An 18,049-nucleotide genomic window follows, 5' to 3' on the forward strand; every position below is an offset into this window, starting at 1 on the left:
ACTCAAAACAAATCTATAGTGAAAAAAGTCAGAGAAGTGAGTGGATATTGAGTCTCAGGGATTTGAAAATTTCTGAAATGATGGAAATGTCATGTATCTTGACAAGGTTGTACATTTATCAAACTCACCAAATTATTAATAAACACTAAGATCTGTGCATTTTCTACGATTGATGAACCTATAATGACACATCACAATCACCCAAAGTTCATCAGAGTTCACTCATGTAGATTCTATGGGTTCGGACAAATGTATAATTACATGCATCCATCATTAAAGTATATTAAAATACAGAGCATTTTTTACTGCTCGAAAAATTTCCTTGTTCCATGTAGTCATCTCTACTCCAAATCCTTAACAACCACAAATCCTTTTACTATCTCTATGGCTGTGCCTTTTTTTTTTTTTTTTTTAAGATAAGGAGTAATAGAAAATTTTGTGCTTGTGGGAGTTATTAAACAAATAAGAAAAACAAAATAATGATATAAGGCAGAGTTGGAGACAGCTCCTGGAGTGATATCCTTAGGCAGATAAGGCAAGATGTACTCTAGCTCACTGGAGAAGGCAATGGCACCCCACTCCAGTACTCTTGCCTGGAAAATCCCACAGACGGAGGAGCCTGGTAGGCTGCAGTCCATGGGGTCGCTGGGAGTCGGACACGACTGAGCGACTTCACTTTCACTTTTCACTTTCATGCATTGGAGAAGGAAATGGCAACCCACTCTAGTGTTATTGCCTGGAGAATCCCAGGGACGGGGGAGCCTGATAGGCTGCAGTCTATGGGGTCGCACAGAGTCGGACATGACTGAAGCGACTTAGCAGCAGCAGCAGCAACTCTAGCTCACAAGTAGAAGAATTTCCTTTGGCCATAAGTAAGTACTCGTGGATCATCTGTGATAACAGATGGAAAGTCACACTATGTAAGTGTAGATACCTGTAGATGGTAAGACTAGGAGTGGGAGTCTGGAAGTTTTCTCCTGACAGCTTCAGATGGCACAGTGGAGTAGTAATCAAAGTCAACCTCTGAGAATGAGTTGAGAGGACACGTACTAATGATATGAAGAGAAAGAAGAATATATGAGTGGAAGAGTGAAAGAGTTTTAGAAAGCATTAAAGGCTTATTTGCTCTTCTTGTTCATGAATTTATAGTGGAATGAAGGTGTGTAGTTTTATTTTCTTTCCAATCATATCCAATTTCATTCTGTGTGTGTGTGTAAACTTGAACAGTTAGATTTAGTCATAGATGTAGTTAAGCCAAGATTTCCCAGGTGGCTCAGCTGCCAAGAACCCACCTGCCAATGCAGAAGATGTAGGAGACACAGTTTCAATTTCTAGAAAAGATCTCCTGGAGTAGGAAATGGCAACCAGCTCCAGTATTCTTGCCTGGAAAATTTCATGGACAGGGGAGCCTGGCAGGCTACAGTCCATGGGGTCACAAAGAGTTAGATATGACTGAGCAACTAACACTTTCACTTTTCATATTTTTAGCTAATATATATAAAGCATTTATTAGATGCCAAGCAATGTAAATGTGTTATAAGTATGTGTGTGTGTGTGTGTATATATATATATATATGTTTTAACTCAATTAATTCAAACATTATGAAGTACATGTGATTTTCATCCTTATTTTACAAATGACAAAACTGAAAGACAAGGTTAAATAATCTTAGCTAAGATCACAACACTAGTAAGTGTTTATATTTAGGATTTCATGCCAGAGAATCTGGCTCTGTAGACCTTATATTTATCTATAAGCCAATAAATGACAGTAATGACAAATAGTAATTTTTCATTTGTGTATGTGTGGTCTGTCTTAATAGAGTCTCATTTTCATAAATTAAATGTTGACCTAAAATAAATAAAAAAAAAAAAACACAAAAAATTTAACTGAAAAAGAAAAAGATGCTCACTTAGGGAATTTCTACAACAGTGCACAGATTGAGAAAATTATGTTGTTCTACTTTAATTCTCAGTCTTTAACTGAACACCTGGATTTATCACTTTACATTTTTGAGGATGAAAATGATGTATTTAATGAATTCAGTGATTTCCTCTTGGCAGATTTTAACTATTGAACAATTAAAAAAACATTCATTTTTTACCTGCTAATCACAGCTATTAGGCAGAACAGAAATACTTACCACTCCAGAAACACAATTAAGGAATATTTTTGACAATAATGCTCCCAAGCTCATTCTGAAGGTTCCAGAAAAACATCTATTTCTGCTTTATTGACTATGCCAAAGCCTTTGACTGTGTGGATCACAATAAACTGGGGAAAATTCTGAAAGAGATGGGAATACCAGACCACCTGACCTGCCTCTTGAGAAACCTATATGCAGGTCAGAAAGAAACACCTAGAACTGGACAGGGAAAAACAAACTGGTTCCAAATAGAAAAAGGAGTATGTCAAGGCTGTATATTGTCACCCTGCTTATTTAACTTCTATGCAGAGTACATCATGAGAAATGCTGGGCTGGATGAAGCACAAGCTGGAATCAAGATTGCTGGGAGAAATATCAATAACCTCAGATATGCAGATGACACTACCCTTACGGCAGGAAGTGAAGAGGAACTCAAAAGCCTCTTGATGAAAGTGAAAGTGGAGAGTGAAAACATTGGCTTAAAGCTCAACATTCAGAAAACGAAGATCATGGCATCCAGTCCCATCACTTCATGGCAAATAGATGGGGAAACAGTGGAAACAGTGGCTGACTATATTTTTCTGGGCTTCAAAATCATTGAAGATGGTGATTGCAGCCATGAAATTAAAAGACGCTTACTCATTGGAAGGAAAGTTATGACCAACCTAGATAGCGTATTCAAAAGCAGAGACATTACTTTGCCAACAAAGGTCTGTCTAGTCAAGGCTATGGTTTTTCCTGTGGTCATGTATGGATGTGAGAGTTGGACTGTGAAGAAAGCTGAGTGCTGAAGAATTGATGATTTTGAACTGTGGTGTTGGATAAGACTCTTGAGAGTCCCTTGGACTGCAAGGAGATCCAACCAGTCCATCCTAAAGGAGATCAGTCCTGGGTGTTCATTGGAAGGACTGATGTTGAAGCTGAAACTCCAATACTTTGGCCACCTGATGTGAAGAGCTGACTCATTTGAAAAGACCCTGATGCTGGGAAAGATTGAGGGCATGAGGATAAGGGGAGAACAGAGGATGAGATGGTTGGATGGCATCACCGACTCAATGGTCATGGGTTTGGGTGAACTCTGGGAGTTGGCGATGGACAGGGAGGACTGGCATGCTGCAGTTCATGGGGTCACAAAGAATCGGACACGACTGAGCAACTGAACTGAACTGAACTTACTCAGAATAAAGTCCAAAGTGCTAAAATCACTACAAGATTCCACAAAACCTGACATAACCCTTACAACAATGTGCCCCATCTCCTGTTACTCTTCCCTCACTCATTCTAAGCCAAACAACTTTTCCACACTTGACACAGGGTTCTCACTCATATATTTTCCTTTCCTGAAATCATCTTCTCACAGATCACACAAACCTGGCTCCACAAATTCCTTTGGATCTATGTTTAAATGTCACCTTATCAAGTGCTCAATAAAATAGCATCTTTACAACCCTCTCTTTCCAACCTTCGTCATTTCCTATTCCCCATATACCACTGTATTTTTCTCCAGATATTTTATTAACATAATATTTTGCCATTTGCAACAACCTGGATAAACGTGGAGGGCACTATGCTATATGAAATAGGTTGAACAGAGAAAGACAAATACTGTATGATATCACTTATATGTGGAATCTAAAATATACAGTAACTAATGCCTCACAGATACAGAGAACAAACTAGTGGTTACTACTGGGGAGAGAAAAGAGCAGAGGGGCAACATAGGGGTAGGGGAGTAAAAGATACAGACTTATGTATAAAATATGCCACAAGCATATACTGTACAATATATATCCAATATAGCCAATATTTTATAGTAACTATGAGTAGAATATAACATTTAAAAATTCTGAATCTCTATATTGTACATCTGTAACTTGCCACCTCTCAAACTCTGAAAAAAAGACATATTCTTGATATTAAATTTGATATCTTGATATTAAAGTTGATATTAAATTTGAAAAGGCAGAGGAACCAGAGATCAAATTGCCAACATCTGCTGGATCATGGAGAAAGCAAGAGAGTTCCAGAAAAACATCTATTTCTGCTTTATTGACTATGTCAAAGCCTTTTACTGTGTGGATCACAATAAACTGTGGAAAATTCTGAAAGACATAGGAATACCAGACCACCTGACCTGCCTCTTGAGAAATCTGTATGCAGGTCAGGAAGCAACAGTTAGAACTGGACATGGAACAACAGACTGGTTCCAAATAGGAAAAGGAATATGTCAAGGCTGTATATTGTCACCCTGCTTATTTAACTTATATGCAGAGTACATCATGAGAAACGCTGGACTGGGAAAAACACAAGTTGGAATCAAGATTGCCGGGAGAAATATCAATAACCTTAGATATACAGATAACACCACCCTTATGGCAGAAAGTGAAGAGAAACTAAAAAGCCTCTTGATGAAAGTGAAAGAGGAGAGTGAAAAAGTTGGCTTAAAGCTCAACATTCAGAAAACAAAGATCATGGCATCCGGCCCCATCACTTCATGGGAAATAGATGGGGAAACAGTGGAAACAGTGTCAGACTTTATTTTTTTAGGCTCCAAAATCACCACAGATGGTGACTGCAGCCATGAAATTAAAAGACGCTTACTGCTTGGAAGGAAAGTTATGACCAACCTAGATAGCATATTGAAAAGCAGAGACATTACTTTGCCAACAAAGGTCCATCTAGTCAAGGCTATGGTTTTTCCTGTGGTCATGTATGGATGTGAGAGTTGGACTGTGAAGAAGGCTGAGCGCCGAAGAATTGATGCTTTTGAACTGTGGTGTTGGAGAAGACTCTTGAGAGTCCCTTGGACTGCAAGGAGATCCAACCAGTCCATTCTGAAGGAGATCAGTCCTGGGATTTCTTTGGAAGGAATGATGCTGAAGCTGAAACTCCAGTACTTTGGCCACCTCATGCGAAGAGTTGACTCATTGGAAAAGACTCTGATGCTGGGAGGAATTGGGGGCAGGAGGAGAAGGGGACGACAGAGGATGAGATGGCTGGATGGCATCACTGACTCTATGGATGAGAGTCTGGATGAACTCTGGGAGTTGGTGATGGACAGGGAGGCCTGGCTTGCTGCGATTCATGGGGTCACGAAGAGTCAGACACAACTGAGTGACTGAACTGGACTGACTGAACTGATCTGCCTATTTCCATCAGAATGCAAACACTGCCTTTTCCTATGTATTATTTATTATATGCCAGTTCTAAGAATAGTACCTTGGCCTAGTAAACAGTGATTAAATATTTTTTGAATCCATTAATTAATTCTGGTAGTCTGTCTTCTTGAAATTCTAAAAGATTTGTTTCTTCTAAAATTAATATACTTCTCAAGTAATTAAACATACTATATTCTCTCAAATTTCTTCTACTCATTTAATTGTGTAAACCTTCTGTTACTGTGTCTTTGTCACTCCTAGTAAATGTTGGAATTTTAGCCATTAATATGAACAGAACAACAGATATTCAAATACATTGTTTTCTCAAATAAAACACAGGAATTAAAAACAAAAGTAAGGTTAATGTGCATGTTAATCATCTTACCATAAGAGGTCACACATTCATTTATAAAAATCTATTTATTTGTGTGCTAATGTAATTGGAAGAAAACACACAAATGAAACAGAACAGTGGCAACAAAATCATTACTCCCAGTTCCACAACTTCTGAGGAGTTATTCTGAACATATAAAAAATATTTCTGCTGCAATCCAACCAGGTTCCTAAAAATCTCTTTGGGTTAATGAGTACTCTCTTAACTTCTAAATTTTAGTAGGAAGCTTGGTAGAGATGGTCTTTATTGAAGAAAATATCTCAAGAAGGGTCCTAATGGTCAACTGCTGTATATCATAAAGTGACAATAAGGGGGTTGAAGGCAGCTAGAAGGGGAGAATAAAGGTCTAAACAGAATTGGCTGAGAAGATGGCTGTAATTTGGATAAGGAAGGAAAAAGAAAAGTGGGATCTAATCAAAGAGAAATCTCCCCTTGTGCAATATCAAATGTGAAATTTTAGGTTACTATCATATAAATTATAAAGTAAAATGAGTGCTGGCACTTGAGCTAGACTAAAATTCTCCACCATCTCTCCTTAGTTTTCGTAAAACATTGTAGACTTGGAAAGTCTTGTGCTGCTTGTGCTTTGGCAAGAACAGAAGAGGTGTAGTGTTCAGTCTGAGGAGAAAAGCTGTAAAGAATATCAGGTCCAGGGGACAAGATGCAGACAGATCAGTGACCATGGGCAAGGGGAGCAGCGGGGAGTGAGTAGAAACACACACTTCACAGAGACTCTGGAAAGGAGCTGGTTTTTCCCACAATCTGAAGGAGATAAGAGTGAGGTTATTCAGGGTGACAAAACAAATCCAGAGGATCTGGGAACTCCCAAGCAACTTAAGTTTGGCTTATACAGAAGACAGGCTTACACACTGAGTCCTCCAGTTATTCCAATGTTTGGACTTGGAAAAATAATAAACAGATTGCATTAGCCTACTAACTCACAAAACTCCTCTTACTGAAATGCACAGTACTTCCATGAAAAGCTCTCAGCTTTTATTTAATTTCTTGACAGTTTGTCTTCCTCTTTCTACAAAGTATGTGGCTCTCCTTTTCAGTTTTGCCTGGACTTACAGAGAGTTCCAAGTTAAATTTTACACTGAAGCAATGAAAACGCGGGACATAATATCCACTCAATATTAGTTGAACGAGTGAAGTAGATAACAGCAAGATATTAAAATGGATGTATCGTAAATTCAAGGATCATGGCTCTGCAGGAGAAAGTACAGATGGCCTAAAAGTTTTGGATTATAAGAAGACTCAAGAAGTAATTTCTCAAAAGTTGGGATAACTGCTTCCAGAAGAGACTGAAAGGGAATACCTTAGGGTGTCTTTCAGTAATTTAATATCTAGATTATCTCAGCCAGAATCTCTAGTGAAAGTGAAAAGTGAAAGTTGCTCAGTCATGTCTGACTCTCTATGCCCCCATGGACTGTACTGTCCATGGAATTCTCCAGGCCAGAATATTGGAGTGGGTAGCCTTTCCCTTCTTCGGGGGATCCTCCCAACCTAGGGATCAAACCCAGGTCTTCCACACTGCAGGCGGATTCTTTACCAGCTGAGCCACAATGGAAGCCCAGTATCTCTAGTAGGTAACTTTGGCAGATCTTTTCTACTGTGAAAGATTTAAATCTCAAAGAGCCTCCTCACACACACAAAAAAAGAGGCTGCTTTTCAAATTTTGTTTGAAAGAAACCCTTTTCTTGCTGCTTTCTTTTGGTTCTTGCTTGTTCCAGTTGTTTTGATTTTCTCAGTAAAATTGCATTATTTTACTCAAGAAAGCATTTGAGTGTTCAGATTATATCACACATGCTGGAGAAAAAAAGATATGCAAAGGAAAATCTATTGGCAAAGACCACTTTTATTTCACTATGCCTCTTTGTCTACTCTCTAATGGCTTTCTTCTTTGATGGAGGAGTTTAGGAATTTAGAAAAGAAACTTTGTTTTTCCTTTCTTTTTGGTGGGGAAAGGGTGGTTAGGGTGCATTTTTAACTGAGAAAATTAGATGGTTTTATTCTCAACCATCTATTAATTGTTCATGATAATTTTAATACCTACCTATGGTGTTATTATTTGGGAGGACACTAATACAGAACATTAATAATGTAAATGTACAAATAGAATCTTCTGACATTTGAAGTTCAAATACATTATATATTTTCTTTTTTTTTAATTTTTTTTATTTTTAAATTTTATATAATTGCATTAGTTTTGCCAAATATCAAAATGAATCTGCCACAGGTATACATGTGTTCCCCATCCTGAACCCTCCTCCCTCCTCCCTCCCCATACCATCCCTCTGGGTCGTCCCAGTGCACCAGCCCCAAGCATCCAGTATCGTGCATCGAACCTGGACTGGCAATTCATTTCATACATGATATTTTACATGTTTCAATGCCATTCTCCTAAATCATCCCACCCGCTCCCTCTCCCTCTCCCACAGAGTCCAAAAGACTGTTCTATACATCAGTGTCTCTTTTGCTGTCTCGTACACAGGGTTATTGTTACCATCTTTCTAAATTCCATATATATGCGTTAGTATACTGTATTGGTGTTTTTCTTTCTGGCTTACTTCACTCTATTTTCATCTAAAAGAAGTGTTAGGCTACCTAAGTGGATATGTGAGTTTTGTATAAAACAAACACAAAAAAAAAAAAAAAAAAACAAAAAAAAAACCCTCAATTAAATACAGATGCCTCAATTAGATACACTTGGGAGACCAGAGGGCTTCCCAAGTGGCTCAGTGGTAAAGAATCTGCCTGCCAATGCAGGAGATGTCTGTTCAATCCCTGGGTCGGGAAGATTCTCTGGAGAAGGAAATGGCAACCCAACCCAGTATTCTTGCCTGGAGAATCCCATGGACAGAAACGCTTTATGGGCTATAGTCCATAGGGTCTCAAAGAGTTAGACATGACTGAGTATGCACGCACAGGATACCAGAAGGGGAAGCTCTCACAAGAGGAAGAAGAAAATATTTTTTTCTTTTCTGGCAAGAACTTAACCAATAAAGAGACATGCACCCTGTTTTCTACAGCCCTCCCAACTTCCCCTTCCTCTCTAAGAAAGCATTCTTCTTCCGTTGCCATGGAGGGACCTGCACACGGCTCACGAAGTTTGCAGACCTCGCAATTCTCTTCTGAATCCAAATCAACCCATCTTTGCTGGAGGAATAACTGATAGTCAGCTTGTTTTAGGTCAACTGTTTGGTCTTCCTTAATTACTATATGTACTTTCCTTCTGTAAATGATGATTTCTAAAGGAGGCAATTTCATGACTAAAACAGTTTTCATAAATTATCATGCAGAAAAATACATCTTCCATTTTATACTATAACTGAACAACTATTTTATCTCAAAAACATAATATCATTTCAGAAAATTTTAATGGCATCTTTAAAAGGAAGATGAAAGATTAACTCAACATTGAAACCACACATTTAACAAACATAGTAGCTTTCAATGTTTTGTAAGCATAATTAAGGAGCATGTTTTGCTTTTTGAAATGTATTTATTTCCTGTCTTCATGTTTCCTAAACGAATGCCTGCATCTACTTTTGGAAAGTAATAATTACTCCACCAAATGGCACTTTTCCAGTGAAATCTCCTATTATCTTTCAAATCTAGTTCTTATGTTCTTCTAGTTTCATTTCCTTTTAATTGAGTAGAATTTCCTGATATGAAAGAGACCTCACATACCACTATTACTACTACCAAATAATAATAAAATTTGAAATGCTATAATATTGGCCATGTGTGTTCAAAGAAAAAAATGAATTTCAATTTCCACCTTAGAGTGTGTACATGTGCACAGAAAATCACCTTCAACTGGTGCTGCATGAAGAACTGATTACAAGAGCAAAAAACAAGTAAACTAAACATGTAAACACAAAGAAGTGAATAATTAAAACTGCATAGGGAATTACCAGGAGATACAAACAGCAATGTGGAAAGATCTTTAAGATTTATTCTTGAATAGTACAAGTTCAGGCTGTAAAACATTATATAAATTATGATGCCATTCATAGAAATCACATATATACTCATACCAATATGCACATCAATAAAGTATTTCTCTATTGGTATAGGTATCTATGCCAAAGGTTACAGTGGTCCCTTTGGAGACTGGATGGGGGTGGGCAAATGGTAGTAAGTGGGAAATTTTATACAGATCATTTTTATGGTAATCAGATCAGATCAGATCAGATCAGTCGCTCAGTCGTGTCTGACTCTTTGCGACCCCATGAATCGCAGCACGCCAGGCCTTCCTGTCCATCACCAACTCCCGGAGTTCACTGAGACTCACGTCCATCAAGTCAGTGATGCCATCCAGCCATCTCATCCTCTGTCGTCCCCTTCTCCTCCTGCCCCCAATCCCTCCCAGCATCAGTGGCTTTTCCAATGAGTCAACGCTTTGCATGAGGTGGCCAAAGTACTGGAGTTTCAGCTTTAGCATCATTCCTTCCAATTATAAATATATTTTAAAATAAAGTGAAAACTGTATACTTCCTCATTTTATACCTAAGTTCCTTTCCCTCAATTTCTAAGTATTCAAAATTAAAGTGTTAAGAATGTTACTGTAATGTATATCAAAATCCCAGAGGTACCACCTCACACCAGTCAGAATGACAGTCATCAAAAAGTCTACACATAACAAATACCACAAAGAGTGCTGAGCAAAGGGAAACCTCCTACGCCATTGGTAGGAATATAAATTGGTGCAGCCACTGTGGAAAACAATATGGAAGTTCCTCAGAAAACTAAAATTAGAATTACCATATGATCCAGCAATCCCAGTCCTGGCATATACATGGAAAAAACTATAATTCAGAAAGATGCATGCACCCCTTTGTTCATAACAGCATTATCCCCAATAGCCAAAATATGGAAACAACCTAAATGTCCATCAACAGATGAATGGATAAAGAAGATGTGGTGTACACACACACACACAACAGAATACTACTCAGCCATAAATAATGAATAAAATAATGCAATTTGCAGCAACATGAAAGCAACTAGATCTTATCAAACTAACTTAAGCAAGTCAGAAAGCCAAATCCCATATGATATCACTTACACGTGGAATTTAAAATATAGCACAAATGAACCTATCTACCAAACAGAAACAGACTCACAGATGTAGAAATTAGACTTGTGGTTGCCAAGGTGGGGAAGGGGAGGGAGAGTGATAGACTGGGAATTTGAGGTTGGTAGATGCAAACTATTACATTTAGAAAGGATAAATAAGGTCCTACTGTATAGCACAGGTAACTATGTCCAGTCTCCTGGGATAAACCATAATGGAAAATCATTTTGAAAAGTGCATGTGTGTAAAACTGAGTCACTTTGCTGTACAGCTGCTGCTGCTGCTGCTAAGTTGCTTCAGTCGTGTCCGACTCTGTGCAACCCCATAGATGGCAGCCCACCAGGCTCCCCCATCCCTGGGATTCTCCAGGCAAGAACACTGGAGTAGAGAGCAGTAAAATATTGTAGATCAACTATACTTCAATTAAAAAAAAAGAGTATTTCCTTAGGTTATGGTGACATATTGCATATTTCCTTCCTGATAATCTTCCAAAGAAATTGTTAATGCACTAAATGATATTCACTTGTGCAGCCTTATTTTCATGTTTCATTAAAAAGTTACTCTAGGGGCTCCCCTGGTGGCTCAGTGGTAAAGACTCTGCCAGCCAATGCAGGAAACATGAGTTCCATTCCTGATCTGGGAAGATTCCACATGCCACCAGGCAAACAAGCCCATGTGCCGCAACTCCTGACTACTGAGCATGTGCTCTAGAACCCGGGAACCACAACTACTGAGCCCATGTCCTGCAACCACTAAAGCCCATGTGCCTAGAGCCTGTTCTCTGCAACAAAGGAAGCCACAACAATGAGAAGCCTGAGCACTACAACTAGAGAGTAGCCCCCTCTCTGCAACTAGAGAAAAAGCCTGTGCAGCAACAAAGACCCAGCACTGTCAAAAATAAATAAATTATGACAAACAGAGACTATAAAACATACTCTATGTTTTATTTGCATTCAATATAGGAACAAAAAATGATTCAGAAAAATATATCAGGTTGGCAAATTGACTATTCAATCTGTACATTAAGTAAAAAGCACTTTTCAGATGTTTAAATACTTCCTCAGAAAAAGTGAAGGGAGCTAACAGAGCACATGTTTCCATGTTGTAGAAAGCTCACTGTGGTTGGTTAAATTGTCACTTACAGATTAGCTTTATTTTATGATTAAAAAGACTGCCATAACTTGTAAAATGTGGACTACCCTCTCAGTAACAGATGACACTGCATACCATAATGTGCTCTATTTTTCACCTCTGCTGCTGCTGCTGGTGCTAAGTCACTTCAGTCGTGTCCGACTCTGTGCAACCCCATAGACGGCAGCCCACCAGGCTCCCCAGTCCCTGGGATTCTCCAGGCAAAAACACTGGAGTGGGTTGCCATTTCCTTCTCCAATGCATGAAAGTGAAAAGTGAAAGTGAAGTCACTCAGTCATGTCCAACTCTTCACGACCCCATGGACTGCAGCCCACCAGGCTCCTCTGTCCATGGGATTCTCCAGGCAAGAGTACTGGAGTGGGGTGCCATTGCCTTCTCCATTTTTCACCTCTAAATGTCAAATTATCTCAAATACATTTATTAATAGCTGTTATTGCATGCATTCGTAACTGGCACAGGACCTAAAATGTCTCTGACTTGTTAGGGAAGTGTACACATCTATGGGGACCTACATTTTATATGGAAACCCATAAATCTACTTTCTTAAATATTTACTTTTTAATTTTATGGTGTATTGATTTCCTCTATTAAAGCCTTTGAAATATCTGAATCTTGTCACCACAATCAATGAATAAACATCTCTTTAGGGCTTCCCTGGTGGTTCAGACAGTAAAGAATCTGCCTGCAATGCGGGAGACCCAGGTTTGATTCCTGGGTTGGGAAGAGCCCCTGGAGAAGGGAAATGGTAACTCACTCCAATATTCTTGCCTGGAGAATTTCATGGACAGAGGAGCTTGGCAGGACAAGAGGAGCTTGGCATGGACAGAGGAGCAGGCAGTCCATGGAGTCTCCAAGAGTTGGACACAACTCAGAACCAATGAAAAAACATCTCTTTAGCTATGCTCAAACCAAAAAAGAGAAAATGCTTTCTTAGAATCAGCATAAATTAACGAGTCCCCCAAACTCTGGTGCCTATTAAGAAAAAAGATTTGAGACCTCAAATTCCAATGTTCCCTTTTTCCAAAAAACAACTGATAAAACACCCTAAGGTGTGCACAAATGAGGTACTGATTAATTGTACTAACCAACACATTAGAATACAACAATGAAGTGTAAAAATCTCCAAAGTCAAATCTCTTATATCATCTATAAATGCACATTATCTTCCGGACCACAATCACAATCAGTGTGATGAGATGTTCCCAACAGGAGACGTATAGAGGTTTTTCCATATCATTACCAATCTTGGGTATATGTTTACAGAAAGGAATAGACATGAGTATAGTAGAATTCATTAAAAAAAAATTAAATGTTCACAGGCTATGACTCAACTGTTATTTTGCTCTTGGAGATGGGTTGAAAATTTTATTTCCTAAGTTTTGCATATAATTTGGGCTTCCCTGGTGGCTCAGACGGTAAAGCCTCTGCCTGCAATGCAGGAGACCCGGGTTCGATTCCTGGAGATCCCCTGGAGAAGGAAATGGCAATCCACCCCAGCACTCTTGCCTGGAAAATCCCATGGACGGAGGGGCCTGATAGGCTACAGTCCATGGGGTCACAAAGAGTCGGACATGATTGAGCGACTTCACTATAGTGACTAATATCTCCAACACTTAAGGCTTCCCTGGTGATCTAGTGGTTAAGAATCCACCTGCCAATGCAGGGGACATGGGCTCAGTCTCTGGTCTGAGAGGATCCTACATGCCTCTGAACAACTAGGTCCACAAGCCACAACTACTGAAGCCTAGGAATTTTAGAGCCTGTGCTCCACAAGAGAAGGTACCGCAAGGAGAAGTTCAAGAATCTAAATAAAGAGTAGACACCGCTCACCGCAAGAGAATGTCCATGCTCAGCAAAGACCCAGCACAGCCAAAAATGAAATAAACACATTTAAAAAAAAATAAACAAAACAAAATCTCCAACACTCAATTCATGGCGTGATGAATTGGTACATTTCTAATGTCTTGTGGCAGAATCAGACAGTTGTGTACACTCTCATTCATTCTCCCCAGCCTCTGTAATGTCCCATTACCAAGTTTAAGGTGGCAATGTGCCCACCCAAGGGACTACATTCCTTACCTCCTTATGCTGGTGTGGCCAGTTGGAACAAGAACAAATATACCAAAATATTGTGTGAACACATTTTAGCAAGTTTTCTTAAGGAGGAAGTGACCTTTTTATTAATCATGCTGGTTTGCATTCAGTTAGCCAGTCCATTCTAAAGGATATCAGTCCTGGGTGTTCTTTGGAAGGAATGATGCTAAAGCTGAAACTCCAGTGCTTTGGCCACCTCATGCAAAAAGTTGACTCATCGGAAAAGACTCTGATGCTGGGAGGGATTGGTGGCAGGAGGAGAAGGGGACGACAGAGGATGAGATGGCTGGATGGCATTACTGACTCGATGGACATGAGTTTGAGTGAACCCCGGGAGTTGGTGATGGACAGGGAGGCCTGGCATGCTGTGATTCATGGGGTCGCAAAGAGTCAGACAGGACTGAGCAACTGAACTGAACTGAGACATACTTTAACCATTGTTCTATTGTGCAACTGTATGTGTTATTTTGTTTGGGAGTAGAAATAAAACCTTTGTATGGCAGGGAAGGAGTAGGATCAGCTTTAGTCTTTTCAGGAATTAAACCCACATTTGTTACAGCAGATACATATGCTATGACTTCCATATACTTACTATTTTTACCTTTCATGATGTTTGTTTTCTGCTTTACTAGGTAAGATCTGGCTTCTATTCCACCAGTTTTTCCTGTGCTACCCTTTTTTACCCTTTGTTCCAAGCTAATTGTGTTCAGGTGGTCTGACATCCTATTTTTATGCCCCTTTGCACTGCTTTGCCCATGATTTTGCCCCCTTTACCAATTTAGTCACCCTTCAGATATTATTCCTAAGTTTACTTCCCTCACTGAGTAAGATCCACTGGATACATGGTCTGGACATATTGCATACCTTTCTGCATAGAACTTAGTATAGCTGTACTTTTTTTTGTTAACTGGTGAAATTACATGTTCAATATATTTCTCTCCAACTAGATTTTAAATTCCATTAAAATATCATCTGCATCTTTTTTGGTAATCTGTTTTTTCCTAGTGCTCAACACAATTCATGTTCCAGAGTGAACACTTAGTAAATAAAGAGAATTTCTTATCTATGTTAATAAATCTGATAATTACATGAAGTGGGGCCAGCAAGGAGAGAGGTGCATGCAAATGTAATACACCTGTACTCTAAAAGCAACTGCAAGGAAGCAGAGATTACCTACACTGATATTCTCAACTCTAAAAGTATGTATAAGTTGTACTTTTCAATGGAACTGAAGATTGTTAATAGATTTTGCAAAATTAATACTGAATTGTGAAAACAGCAAAGCTATCCTCTTGAAGAGGATGAAAGAAGATCCAGTGAAAGACAAGTGAAATTACTTGGAAAGTAAACCTAAGTTGAAGAGAATAAATAAATTTAATTCAAGGAAAATTTTGGACTTTTTTCTGGTCTGTGCCCCATATTCCCTAGCCTCATTCCCTTTATAAATTACTACCAGTTATCCTGCTAAATAGCACTCCTGGTTATGTCACATCTTTGTAAAATCTTTTAGAGGTTCTCCATAGACTAGAGCAGATATATCACTGTGTACTATTAAGAATACTCACAAAATGAAGAACTATAATTTTTATCATTCATTCTTAATGGATTTTAATGTTAGATGTTTGGAGAGTAGCTTTCTATTTACAGTTTTAATTCACAGCTCAAAGCAATCAGCATGTATTTTAAAAGACTTTGAAAGAGTCCAGGTATCTATACTTTAGTGCCTCACATTCACAAGAACTGGCAATCTGATTCTTAGCTGGATTATTCTCATGTACAATGTCTTCATTTTCAGGAGTTGAAATCGTGCGTGACAACTAATTTTCTTCATTATGTTACAGGATACTCTAAGTATTACCAAGAGAGATTGCAGAGAGTAAATCAATTTAAGTGTGAAGAACAATATAATGAAAATTTAGTTTCAGAACATACTTTGGGAATAAACACCTACTCTTTTAATTGTTAAACATAATTTGTCTGTGGTTGTTGGGGGTTCCAGTACAAGATGGTGATGCAGGAGTCCCAGGAGGCTCTTGGACTCATCTCTTTCCACAAACACACCGAATCTGTAGCTACATATTGAAAAACTTCCTCTGAAGAAAAGCTAAAAATCAAGCAACTCATTTCCATAGGCTAATAAGAGAAAGCCCACAGTGAAGCTGGTGGGAGAGGGTGGAACACAATCTCACCATAAACGCCACCCATAGGGCAGAGACCCACAATCTGGACCGAATTCAATCAGGAGCTTTTCTCCCTGTGGAACAAAGGGTTTGAACCCCACATTGAGCACCTCAACTTTTAAGACCTGCAGCTGAGAAACAAGTCCCTAAAACATCTAACTTTAAGAACCCACCTCCACAAGACTACTACAAACTAAGAAATGCTTTTAAATGGCTCATTTGACTCACCTGACCAAGGGCTCAATGCACAGGCTGCCAACCCAGAAACTTCAGATTTCAGTGAACAAGACTCCAGCCTTGCTTGCTAATCTTAAAGCATCAGCCTGAGGGGCAGGCATCTAATTGAGTTCACATCCAGGGACCTGCTGGCTGGTGGCACTGCCTTCGACAGTCCCTCTTCCTTGCTCTGTTGCTCTGTCCAGTGGGCACCATCTTTTTTTTTTTTTTTTTTTTTTTTTTAAGCATTGCTTTCTGGGTCCTCTCCAACATTCTGCTTTGGTGTTTTTTCCCCAGCTGGAGCCACTTACATGCTCCACCCCCTGCCTCCCTTTACCTATAGCAGACACCTTTTTTTTTTTTTTCCCCCTAATTCTAAGCTTTTTTCTTTTTCTTTTTTCACTGTGGTGCCTTCTACACTCTCTCTATGCCTTTCTCCTAAACATAAATACCTCTCAGAGGGGAGTTTAACACACATCTAGTGCCCCCAGTTTGGGGAGGGGTGGGGTGGGTGGCCGCTCAGGGGACATCCCTTAATTGCTTGGCTCTGGAGGCCAGGGGGATATATGATCCTGGGCTCAACCAGAGAACCATTTCTTGGCCAACCACCACCCTCGGGCACTGCACAGAGACCAGAATCAAAGACCAGTCTTTCTGAGGAAAAGGCCTACTTACCTCTCCTGGAGCTTTGGCTTGAGGGGCAGACTTCTGGTCCAAAGCACAGCTTACCACCTAGGAAGGGCCTGGGTGGGGGAGGTCTGTACGAAGACAGTTATACAGGCAGTCTTTGTGCTCTCCCTCTGCCTTGCTCCAGCTCCCTGGTGTGTCCCCTAAAAGAACTTATCTCCTTGCCAAACAACCCAAGTTTTCTGCCTGGTACCAGAGAACACTTCTACATTGCCTTGGCTCTGGTGGCCAATGGGGCTTATGCTTGTGGGTCCCACAGGATTTCAATCAAGGGAAAAGGAGTTCTTAAAGGGCTACCGCCCACAGGGCACAGCAAAAGGCAACAGAAACAGGAGATCAGTCTTTCTATGAAACGACCCTGTTCGTTTACTAGCAGGTTTTCTGAGAGTCTCTCACAAAAGACTCATCTAAGGTTTGAGTGTAATCCTTTCCAAAGACCTCAGAGGACCGGTGCTATGTCTTCCACTCTCCAGAGCATCCCAGACATATCCATAGTTAATAATACTCTATTGCATATTTAAAAGTAGCTAGGAGAAGGGGTCTTGCAAGTTCCCATCACAAGAAATAACTATGTGTGCTGACAGATGTTACCTAGACTTATTGCAGTAATTATTTTGCAGTATACACAGATATCAAATCATTATAATGTATACCTGAAATTCACATAATTTTATCAATTATATTCCAATTAAAAAAAAGAATAATTTGTGGGAGCTGCACACTACTTACTGGTGATAGCAATGATCATAAATACAGGCTCCAGCTGATGAGTTGCAAGTAAGGATGAGAACTTTGTGGGCACTCAATGAGCCCTTGTTGATAAGAACACTGTTTTTGCTCCAGTATAATTGCCTAGTCATTTTTACATACAATGATGGAAGTTCTCAGCAGATCTCTGACTGAGGACTCATTAGATATGATTAATGGCCTATATAAAT

General features: G+C 39.4%; 1 protein-coding gene across 19 annotated transcripts in view; it reads right to left on the minus strand.

Annotated features, from left to right (window-relative positions):
* Positions 1-17,777, minus strand: part of LOC129629692 (protein FAM170A-like) — a 362,499-nt gene extending 344,722 nt beyond the window's left edge. For 4 of the 19 annotated variants that reach the window (XM_055549906.1, XM_055549932.1, XM_055549924.1 and 1 more), the window contains exons 1-2: positions 17,100-17,771; positions 16,218-16,282 (exon numbers count right to left, since the gene is read on the minus strand). The gene's annotated coding sequence lies outside the window, so the exon portion shown is untranslated. Of the gene's footprint in view, positions 1-15,619; positions 15,876-15,979; positions 16,283-16,436; positions 16,628-17,099 lie in introns of those variants that run through there. The other 15 variants (XM_055549945.1, XM_055549960.1, XM_055549955.1 and 12 more) reach the window with 9 other exon arrangements.
* Positions 17,778-18,049: the final 272 nt, after the last annotated feature.

This window comes from Bubalus kerabau, chromosome 1 (genome assembly GCF_029407905.1).
Source record: "Bubalus kerabau isolate K-KA32 ecotype Philippines breed swamp buffalo chromosome 1, PCC_UOA_SB_1v2, whole genome shotgun sequence".
NCBI classification, from domain to species: domain Eukaryota; kingdom Metazoa; phylum Chordata; class Mammalia; order Artiodactyla; family Bovidae; genus Bubalus; species Bubalus kerabau.